Here is a 12,321-nt window from a genome sequence, read left to right on the forward strand (position 1 = left end):
GAGAGAGGTGTAGTCAGCCTGTAACCCTTTATGCCCCTGAGAAGTTGGCTGTGTAAACCTGAGCAGTTTCACGTCTGATTTGGTCCAAAGTAATCCCTTTTATCAAAGTATGTTTTGTGTGCGTGTCTGTCAATCATTTAAAAAAAATATGATTTAACCTTTATTTAACCAGGAAGGGCTCATTGAGATTTAAAATCTCTTTTTCAAGAGCGTCCTGGCCAAGATAGGCAGCACCAAGTCATTACAAAAATTACAGACAAACAACATGAAAAACTACAAATAATCTAGTAAAAACCATAGAATTCACAAGAGTATAACAAAATCAAAAACACCAAATTAAAAACATTGACAGGTCAGGGAATCAGTCTCAAGATCATTCATCAGTGATTTAAAAACACCAATCGGGACAAGTTCTTCCAGTTTAAAAGTATTTTGTAAGACGTTCCAAGACGATGGCGCAGAGTACATAAAAGCCCTTTTACCAAATTCAGTTTGGACATTTGGAACAGTTAGCACGATAAAGTCCAGCGAACGAAGAGAGTACCCACCACATTTCTGAACAATAAAAATGCCCAAATGAAAAGGTAGTAAACCCAAAATGGCTTTGTAAATAAAAGTATACCAGTGACTGAGCCTACGAGTGACTAGAGAAGGCCAGCCAACCCTGGTATACAAAGTGCAGTGGTGCGTAAGGGTTTTGCAGTTTAAAATAAATCTCGAAGTGCCATGGTAAAGGGTGTCAATTGATCTCAAACACTGAGTGGAAGCATTCACATATAAAATATCCCCATAGTCTAGTAAAGGCATAAATGTAGCTGATACTAGCCTCCTTCTGGCTTCAAAAGAAAAACAGGCCTTATTCCTAAAATAAAATCCCAATTTTCAATTGCTTCAATTGTTGTTGAATATGCAATTTAAAAGAGAGGCCGTCATCAATTAAAATTCCAAGATATTTATATGAGGTTACAACCTCAATCTCCTTGCCCTGACAGGTAGTAATAGGTGAAAGGTTCAGAGGTCTATTTCTTACTTTAGAAAACACCATTAGTTTAGTCAGTATTGAGGATAAGCTTCAGTTGACACAAGGTATGTTGAACAGTATTAAAAAGCAGTTTGCAAGTTCTGGAAAGCTTTTGTAAGAGACGAGGCACAACAGTAAATAACAGTATCATCAGCATAAAAATGAAGTTGCGCATTTTGGACATTTTTGTCTAAATCATTTATATAAATAGTGAATAAGAGAGGACCAAGTACAGAGCCTTGGGGCACACCATTAAAGACAGACAATTTAACAGACATAAGCCCATCAAATTCTATCAGACAGATAGTTAGCAAACCATGTAACTGCATGCTCTGAAAGACCTACACTCGACAATATCTGCCTTAGTATAGAATGATCAACTGTATCAAAATCCTTAGAGAGATCAATAAAAAGTGAGACACAGGGCTGTTTTTTGTCAAGGGCTTCAGTGATATCATTTAAAACCTTCATGGCTGCTGTAATTGTGCTATGCTTCTTCCTGAAGCCCGATTGGTACATTGATAAAATAGAGTTAGTAAATAAAAACTATTTTAGCTGTTCACTCACAAGGGCTTCAAGTATTTTCACCAGGGGTGACAGCTTTGAGATTGGCCTATAATTATTTAATAGAGTTGGATCTCCCCCTTTTAAAAGTGGTAGGACAAATGCTGATTTCCAGATCTTTGGAATTTCATTACATTCCATGGTTAGATTGAACAGATATGTAAGTGGTTCAGCTATGAAATCAGCTGCCAGATTTAAAAAGCAGGGATCCAAAAGATCAGGACCTGCAGGCTTTCTCTGATCTTTCTCTGATCAGGGCTTTATGTACCACCTGCACTGAGAATGGCAAAAAGCTAAACGTTTGACCAGCTCTCACTGGTTCATACACACAGGGTTGTACAGAGACAGAGGACACTGAATCAAACAGCCTACCAGATGATACAAAGTGCTCATTGAAACAATTCAGCATTTCAGTTTTGTCATATACAGCAACAGAGTCCTTCAAAACACATGGCGGTAATTCATTAACATTACTGTTACCAGACATAGACTTAATAGCCTTCCAAAACTTTCTAGGGTCATTCAGGTTATCAGTGGTAACAGACATAAAATATTCAGACTTGGCCTTCCTGAGAAGAAAATAACACTTATTTCGTAACTGCCTAAAAATAAGCCAACCAGCATCAGAACATGATTTCCTTGCTTTAGCCCAGGCTAGATTACGGTCATGAATAATACAAGACAGCTCAGAAGAAAACCATGGATTATGATTGTATCATAATTTTTTGTTTTTAAGGAGTGGGGCAGTCCCAATCATTACATAATTAGTTGTTTGTTGGAGGAGAAGAAATATGGGGGAGAGAGTACTGAAATAGCAATGGGTCTGATTCGAACCCATGCAACAGCAAGCTGTGTTCCACGGGCAGCGGCTTAGACCGCTAGGCAAGCCTAGTGTCACCCTAGCACAGCATTCATGTTTTTGTAGTAAGTAATCATAGACACGAATGAAATCTTTCTTTCAATTCCTTATTTGTTTTATTCCAACTGTATATCCTCCTACAGTTGTGAAGCTTAAAACTATAATTGTGTTGACAGTTCTCTGTGTGTAGGCTTCTAATGGTGTAACAAGATGAATATTCCTACAGAAAACAATAATGACATTAGATATTTAAATGTTGATGTTTTGGTCTTTCTGAGAATGCCAATTTTTTTCACTGACTTCCCTTTAGCATGGCTAGAAAACGTACCATCATTGCACTGCTATGGTGACACACATCTCAGAATAATCTTCACACAGATGTCATTGTGTAACGGCAGCCTTCCTCCTCTTCGTCTGAAGAGGAGGTGTAGCAGGGATCGGACCAAGACGCAGCGTATTCCATGTTCAACATATTTAATTAAACGAATAAACAGACGAAAACGTGAACACTTACAAAACAACAAATGTGGCAAAACCGATACAGTCCTTTCTGGTGCAGACAAAACACAAAGACAGGAAACAACCACCCACAAAATCCCAACACAAAACAAGCCACCTATATATGATTCCCAATCAGGGACAACGATTGACAGCTGCCTCTGATTGAGAACCATATTAGGCCGAACACAGAAACAGACAAACTAGACACACAACATAGAATGCCCACCCAGCTCACGTCCTGACCAACACTAAAACAAGCAAAACACATAAGAACTATGGTCAGGACGTGACAGTACCCCCCCGCCTGAGGTGCGGACTCCGAACGCACCCCTAAAACTCAAGGGGAGGGTCTGGGTGGGCATCTGTCCGCAGTGGCGGCTCCGGCGCAGGACGAGGCCACCACTCCACCATTGTCTTTGTCCCCCTCCTTAGCGTCCTTTGAGTGGCGACCCTCGCCCCCGACCTTGGCCTAGGAATCCTCACCAAGGTCCCCACTAAATTGAGGAGACAGCTCAGGACAGAGAGGTAGCTCAGGACAGAGAGGTAGCTCAAGACAGAGAGGTAGCTCATGACTGGAGGGCAGCTCATGACTGGAGGGCAGCTCATGACTGGAGGGCAGCTCTGGAGGGCAGCTCATGACTGGAGGGCAGCTCCTGACTGGCGGGCGGCTCTGGCGGCTCCTGACTGGCGGGCGGGGCGGCTCTGGCGGCTCCTGACTGCCGGGCGGCTCTGGCGGCTCCTGACTGCCGGGCGGCTCTGGCGGCTCCTGACTGGCGGGCGGCTCTGGCGGCTCCTGACTGGCGGGCGGCTCTGGCGGCTCCTGACTGGCGGGCGGCTCTGGCGGCTCCTGACTGGCGGGCGGCTCTGGCGGCTCCTGACTGGCGGGCGGCTCTGGCGGCTCCTGACTGGCGGGCGGCTCTGGCGGCTCCTGACTGGCGGGCGGCTCTGGCGGCTCCTGACTGGCGGGCGGCTCTGGCGGCTCCTGACTGGCGGGCGGCTCTGGCGGCTCCTGACTGGCGGGCGGCTCTGGCGGCTCCTGACGGCGGGCAGCTCAGACGGCGCTGGGCAGGCGGGCAGCTCAGACGGCGCTGGGCAGGCGGGCAGCTCAGACGGCGCTGGGCAGGCGGGCAGCTCAGACGGCGCTGGGCAGGCGGGCAGCTCAGACGGCGCTGGGCAGGCGGGCAGCTCAGACGGCGCTGGGCAGGCGGGCAGCTCAGACGGCGCTGGGCAGGCGGGCAGCTCAGACGGCGCTGGGCAGGCGGGCAGCTCAGGCGGCGCTGGGCAGGCGGGCAGCTCAGGCGGCGCTGGGCAGACGAGCAGTGCAGGCGGCGTTGGGCAGACGGCCGACTCTGACCTGCTGAGGCGCACAGTAGGCCTGGTGCGTGGTGCCGGAACTGGTGGTACCGGACTGGAGACACGCACCTCAAGGCTAGTGCGGGGAGAAGGAACAGTGCGTACAGGGCTCTGGAGACGCACAGGAGGCTTGGTGCGTGGTGCCGGAACTGGAGGTACTGGGCTGGAGACACGCACCACAGGGAGAGTGCGTGGAGGAGGAACAGGGCTCTGGAGACGCACTGGAAACCTGGTGCGTGGTGTAGGCACTGGTGGTACTGGGCTGGGGCGGGAAGGTGGCGCCGGATAGCTCATAACTGGAAGGTATAAGAACTATGGTCAGGACGTGACACATTGTCATATACAGACCGCATAGATAGAAAAAATACCCCTTTATGGCCATTGTTGGCTGGTCACATGTGCAAGCCGAACTGTCAAAACCTTAGTCATTCCATATGTGTCACTTCACTGTGTCCTATTAATACATATTGACTTCAATTCTTTAATTGCATGTTTAAAACTACATGTGTGCTGATTTCCTGTTCATTGTAGTTGAAAATGTAAAATAGTTCGCAATAAATCACACACAGACTAGAGCAGTACAGGTGACCAAAAGTATGTGGACAATATACTATATATACAAAAGAATGGACACCCCTTCAAATTAGTGGATTTGGCTATTTCAGTCACACCTGTTGATGACAGGTATATAAATCGAACACACAGCCATGCAATCTCCATAGACAAACATTGGCAGTAGAATGGCCTTACTGAAGAGTTCAGTAAATTTCAATGTGGCACCGTCATAAGATGCCACCTTTCCAACAAGTCAGTTCAAATTTCTGCTAGAGCTGCCCCAGTCAACTGTAAGGGCTGTTATTGTGAAATGGAAATGTCTAGGAGCAACAATGTCTCAGCCGCAAAGTGGTAGGCCACCCAAGCTCACAGAACGGTACCGCCGAGTGCTGAAGCGTGTAGGGCGTAAAAATTGTCTGTTCTCAGAAGAAACATCAGCACATTAATGACATCGATATACATGGCCGAGCAGCTGCACACAAGCCTAAGATCACCATGCGCAATGCCAAGTGTTGGCTGGAGTGGTGTAAAGCTCGCCGCCATTGGACTCTAGAGCAGTGGAAACGGACACATCTGGGTTTGGCTGATGCCTGGAGAACGCTACCTGCCCGAATGCATAGTGCCAACTGGAAATTTGGGTGGAGGAAAAATAATGATCTGGGGTGGTTTTTCATGGTTCGGGCTATGTCCCTTAGTTCCAATGAAGGGAAATCTTAACGCTACAGCATACAATGGCAGTCTAGACGATTCTGTGCTTCCAACTTTGTGGCAACAGTTTGGGGAAGGCCCTTTCCTGTTTCAGCATGACGAGGCCCCTGTGCACAAAGCGAGGTCCATACAGAAATGGTTTGTTGTGATAGGTGTGGAAGAGCTTGGCTGGCCTGCACAGAGCTCTGACCTTAAACCCATCAAACACCTTTGGGATTAATTGGAACTCCGACTGCGAGCCAGGCATAATCGCCCAACATCAGTGCCTGACCTCACTAATGCTCTTGTGGCTGAAAGAAAGTAAGTCCCTCAGCAATGTTCCAACATCTAGTGGAAAGCCTTCCCAGAAGAGTTGTGGCTGTTATCGCAGCAAAGGGGGGACCAACTCCATATTAATGCTCATGATTTTGGAATGAGATGTTCGAAAGCAGGTGTCCACATACTTTTTATCATGTAGTCTCTGTCAAAGCGAGAACCTTGAAGCCCAGCAAGAAGGTTGGAGCTGGTGCTCATCATTCAGGTAACAATACAAACACACACATCAAATCTCACATCAAACCAATAACTCATTTACAACTGGTTTGTAATTGAAATAAATAATTTAGAAAGTATAAAAATACAATTAACAGACACCTTAGTCATTATTTTATTATATTAAACAAAATATGTTGTTACAGTGTTTATGAAAATAGTGTTTGGTGGAAATGTTTGTTTGTGCTTTTCTAATAACCAATTTCTCTGTTCTATTTATGTGCTTGTCTAATAACCAATTTCTCTGTTCTATTAATGTGCTTTTCTAATAGCCAATTTCTGTGATCATGAGTGACTCATTGAACAAATCCTAACTATCAGTATCTGCAATTTGGCAGTACGGTACGTCCAGAACCTTGTTTTGAGAAAGTGATATCTTTCTCAGTTCTGCTTCTCTCAGTTTCAAGAGAGAAGCAGCCTAGTGAGGTATTAGTCTGTCACATGCATGACCCAGTATTGGTCGGTCACATGAAGGAAGTAAATGTTAATGATGAATTAAATATGAATGATGAATAAGCTAAATCATGCAAATATAACTTGTCTGTATATAAGATAACTAACAGGACTGCCCCGCGTAGAGCTCCTGATCGACATGTGTACTTTGTGCATTGAGTTGGTTGGACCCTCTCCAGCGCGCTGATAATAAAGAATTTCTCATTTAAGATTGTCTTCGAGTGTCCCTGTGCAGGACTTCCACAATTGTTTATGAATAGCTTACTAACATTTAAACATTTAGAAATAATGATTAATACATGATTAATACACGTTGAATTAACTATTTCTAATCCAATATCAATGCTTTATTACCAGGTGTTATTATAAAGTGCTACCAATTATGGCAGTTTTTTCAATTTCCTTAAAAGTTTCTGTTTTTAAGATAAGATGTTTTCATCTGATAGCGACGCAATGCAAACACAGAGCAGATGTACAGTTACCAGCTTCTATGTGTCAATGTCAGGGGGACTGGAGACAGGGGCCATGTTGAACTGCCTGTCCAAATATGTCTGCATCTTCCTCCTGCTGGCCCTGTCAGGCCTCTTCTTCCTCTTCCGCAACATCAACGTTCTGGAGGTGAGGAGGAAAGGTGACCTTCCCCCAGAACAAGTTCAACCTTGCTTCCAACACTATCTTTCATCCATCACTATCCACATTAGCCTACCACCCTTTCACCTTTAGTGACCTCTACTCTCCCCCACAGTGGAAGCTCAACTGCACCTTGGATGTGTGTAGCATCCACTCAATGGGCCCTATTCTCCTGGACCGCAAGCGCTGCTTCTGTAGCGGGGGACCAGCTGGAGGCTCTTGTCATTGTGAACGAGTTCCAGGGGTGACCCAAGAGCCATGGTGGGGACGTCCTGCTGGCCCAACTGCACTCCCCACAGTTGGGGGTGGGCATTGCAGGGCAGGTGCTAGACCACCGGAACCAGACCTACTCTACCATTTTTCCATTACTGTGAGAGGGGTTTGTACAGGTGGAGGTGACAGTGGTCCCACCAAGTGAGGCAGTTCATGTTTTACGACACTTAGGTGAGGAACGGACAGACCGGATTCTTTACAAGAGCCTATTCCGTTCTGGATTACTGTCTGAGACCACCATGTGTAACTTGTGCCTGCCGACCAACCAGCAGCCGCCTGTACTGCTACAAGCCCAAGCAGCTGCTGAGCTGTGACACGCGGATCAACCACTTCAGGGCAGGCTACAAGAAAGATCTGATAACCAACAAAGAAGCATTGCTCTTCCAGAGGTTAGTGCGGGGTAAAAAAGAATGTCTGTGGGAATGAGTATGCTGCCCTGTTTCCAATTGTCCACATGGCTGGGAGAACCTATTCAAGTAAGTAAATACATTTCGAAAGTGTAAAACAACCGATCTATTAGCTAACTAGCTACAGTGCTGTCTAACTCAAATGAGCTAACTTAGCTAGTTGGCTAGCTAGCTTTCTAACCAACTTCACATACTGTATAGATAGCTAGCTAAGTGAATGAAATATCAGTATATCACCATCTACCTAACTTCATATTAGCTAGCTATCTTGATGTATTTATCACTAAAAAACAAACCCCAAATGCATTTGTAGGTAGCTAGCTAGTTAACAGCCATGGAGGAGGGTGAAAGGATAGCAGCCCCAACTGTCAGTGAGAGAGTAGGCTATTCTGGATAAGGCAGGCACTTTTGTGTAGTTCCTGTCCCTAGAAGTGAGGATTGAGATAATAGTAACATAATATTCAGTGTGGTGTAATTTGACTATAATGAAGTCTGTTTCTTGTTATGTTTTCTGTCCTCAGATAAAGAGAGCTATGAAAGCCTGTCTATAAATGAAGAGGTCCTGGGGACTCCAAGGGGTGCACATTTTTGTTTTTGTTTTAGCACTGCACAGCTGATTCAAATGATCAACTCATCATCAAGCTTCAAGTGGTATTTATGTATTCATTTGTGACGCTATCCTTGATATGATCCTGTTATTGTCACATGCACATATGTGTGGCCATGCATCTATCAACCCAATGTTATCATGATTTGTTATCAGGGATATTACACTTTAGTAATCCACAATGACCTGGTGATGTAAAACTCTAATAATTACATTGTCTTCCATATTCCTACAGATACCTTGTAACTGGAGATTCCTTCAAAGCGATTGCTTACAGTTAACGTGTAGGGCACTGCAAGGTTGGGTGACCAGGGCCATCTGGGCCTGCCTCCTGGAGGAATTCCGGTGTGTGAAAGCTACCTGTGTCCTGCATAACTTCATGAGGATGGACACGAGGCCCAGGAGGGGATATGCAGCCGCCGTGTGCCAGAGAAGTCTGCAGGATGTTTCAAGTATGGGGTACAACAATGCCACAAGAGAGGCAATCTGTGTGCGGGAGATCTTCACCTCCTACTTCTTCGAAGAGGGTGCTGTTCCCTGGCAACACCATAGACTACACTATCCACAACCAAAGGCTCTTTTAAGAGCCATTCACATTGCAATAAGAGTATTCTTCCATTTACTTAGCTATGTCAATTGCAGTTATTCAATTTCCAGTTTCTCTCCCTTTGATTTATACTTCTCAGGTGAGGGTGCTGTTTAGGTAAGGGTGTGATGTCTGTACAAAAACAACACCGGCTATTTTAAAATCACCCATATTGAAAAAATGTAGAACAATTAGACACTCTATAACCCACACCTACACACTCGTGTATCAATCTGATTGATGGATTGTGTTGTGCAGTAAGCAGGCTCAGGTGTATAACTGTGGCTCCTTCCACCTTCAAAGAATAGGCAAGAGGGCCAACCATGGAGAATAGTTAGACACTTCATTATTTCTACAACTACACTATATTGTTTGTCCTCGTGTGTCCGTTCATGTTTTTCAGCATAAAGTACTCTGCAGCCACACACAGATTCCTGTTGAACACTGTCTCTTTAACTACCTTATTTTCTCAATCTCCTTCACTTCATCCCTCTTTCCTCTTCTCCCTAAATCCTCTAGGTTATATCAGCTGTGTCGGTGAAACCCTCCCACATCTGAACTGGCTACATAGAGGGCACAGCATGATCAGAAGTGAGAGGTCACAAGGTCAGGACAACAGGAATTATTATTAAAGAGATGCTTTACATTGAAATACAGATAGAGATGCAGTAGACCCAGAGTTAATGATCCAAGGTCAGTTTTGCATTTCACCTCCTGATTTATGATAATGTTAGAATAAAAACAAGGCTTAAACATGCTGTCTCTCTCGCCATCTGTCTCTCGTCTGCAGATGTTTTTATGTGAGAGAGGATGCCAACCCCCAGTCCCATCATCGCCGCCTCAACTTTCGTGCCGACTAGACACTTATGTAATTGTGATGAACTGAGAGAATATTTGGGTAGCACTAATCATTAATCATATGCTGCCTTCCCTGCTCCTAGGTTCTTACCTCTTTCCCTTTGTCTTTTACACCTCTCGCCACCTCTTTCTTCCTGTTTTTGTAATGCACAACAGATGTGCATTGAAGTACAGATTGAACTTGTATTTATAATATTACAATTATAATATTTGTAATGCATGTATTTATAACACTTGGATAATTAACTTATTTCAATAAAGCATTTCACATTCTCTACTGGTTGAAATGCCACAACTATCCTGTGTTTAACAGATCAATGCAGATGAAGTGCATTAGATAGAGATTGACTGGTTTTAGAGTATTTACATGATGCATAGGAAGTGTAGTGTACTGTTTAATTTTTTTTTTTTCTGTATATATGAATTACAAATCAGCCTTTAACTAGTTAAATCCTGTTTCTAGTCTCTTAGTTACAATGTGCAACCATTGATGTCCCAGGATCAAGATTGGTAAACACTGTTGAATTTTGTAATTGTAATACATACATGCAGACACAGCATCATTCAAAGACTGGAATCTGATACTCCTGGTATTGGATATGACTGAAAAATAATGTCAGACATTCATACCATTGATTCCAAGATGGCATAGCAGTCAGACGTCCTTTGTCCTCGTCTTGTCATGTCCCGTGTATATATATACTTTCTTCGCATATCTTTTATATATTTTATTTTCCAAAAACTCAACTTCAAAACACTCTCCTGCAACCCGCCTCACCAATTAAAAAAAAAAAGTATTATTTACCTCAAATCTGAAATCCACAATAGAAGCTAGCCAGAAGCTAGCCAGTTTACTGGCTAACGTTAGTATTCAGCTAACCACGGTTTGTGGTCATCAGCTATCCTTTAGCTCAAAAAGCTATCGCCAGTTTTGCACAACACGACTCAGACCAGAACATACCGGACCTACTTTTCTCTCCACATCCCCGGATTTCAACCGCAAGCTCTGGACATTTACACCTGGATCCGTGTGACTATTGGCTTGCGTCGATCCCGGAGCAAACATAAATTATTCCGGAGCTAGTCAGCTGAAGAGTTCCATCAGCCACTCCTGGGCTACAATCACCTATCCGGACCCGTTTTACTGCCGATGCGGAGCCCCACCGGGCCTTCAAGACTGGACTACCGACGTTATCTGCCCGAGGGAGTTATCCAACTGGCCCCTCTGTCGCGAAGTTACCTGAACGCCCATCTGCGGCCCGCTAATCGTTAGCTGTCTTATCGGCTGCTATCTGAATAGGTCTATCGGACAATTTTTCTTGGGTCACTATAACTATATCTATTTTGCCAACTGGATTGATCCCCTCTATCACACGGAACCCCACTAATCTACCGTTGGAAACGCACGAGGTAGCTAAAAACAGACCTCCATCCTATGCTAGCTTGCTACCGACTAGCTGTCTGAATTGCCGTTACCCCAACCAACCTCACTACTCACTGGACCCTTATGATCACTCGACTAAGCATGCCTGTCCTTAATATCAATATGCTTTGTCCATTGCTGTTCTGGTTAGTGTTTATTGGCTTATGTCACTGTAGAGCCTCTAGCACTGCTCATTATACCTTATCCAACCTTTCAGTTCCACCACCCACACATGCGATGACATCACCTGGTTTCAATGATGTTTCTAGAGACAATATCTCTCATCACTCAATACCTAGGTTTACCTCCACTGTATTCACATCCTACCATACCTTTGTCTGTACATTATACCTTGAAGCTATTTTATCGGCCCCCAGAAACCTCCTTTTACTCTCTGTTCCGGATGTTCTAGACGACCAATTCTCATAGCCTTTAGCCGTACCCTTATCCTACTCCTCCTCTGTTCCTCTGGTGATGTAGAGGTGAATCCAGGCCCTGCAGTGCCTAGCTCCACTCCTATTCCCCAGGCACTCTCTTTTGATGACTTCTGTAACCGTAATAGCCTTGGTTTCATGCATGTTACCATTAGAAGCCTCCTCCCTAAGTTTGTTTTATTCACTGCTTTAGCACACTCTGCCAACCCGGATGTTCTAGCCATGTCTGAATCCTGGCTTAGGAAGACCACCAACAATTCTGAAATCTCCATTCCTAACTACAACATTTTCAGACAAGATAGAACGGCCAAAGGGGGCGGTGTTGCAATCTACTGCAAAGATAGCCTGCAGAGTTCTGTCCTACTATCCAGGTCTGTATCCAAGCAATTTGAACTTCTACTTTTAAAAATCCACCTCTCTAAAAACAAGTCTCTCACCGTTGCCGCCTGCTATAGACAACCCTCTGCCCCAGCTGTGCTCTGGACACCATATGTGAACTGATTGCCCCCATCTATCTTCAGAGCTCGTGCTGCTAGGCGACCTAAACTGGAACATGCT

The 12,321-nt window shown here is 44.7% G+C and overlaps 1 protein-coding gene across 1 annotated transcript in view; it reads right to left on the reverse strand.

Moving 5' to 3' along the window:
• Window positions 1–12,321, reverse strand: part of LOC139532128 (tubulin beta-4B chain-like) — a 394,248-nt gene that overhangs the window by 151,686 nt on the left and 230,241 nt on the right. The gene's annotated exons all lie outside the window — the stretch shown is intronic.

Source organism: Salvelinus alpinus, chromosome 10 (assembly GCF_045679555.1).
Source record: "Salvelinus alpinus chromosome 10, SLU_Salpinus.1, whole genome shotgun sequence".
NCBI classification, from domain to species: Eukaryota; Metazoa; Chordata; class Actinopteri; order Salmoniformes; family Salmonidae; genus Salvelinus; species Salvelinus alpinus.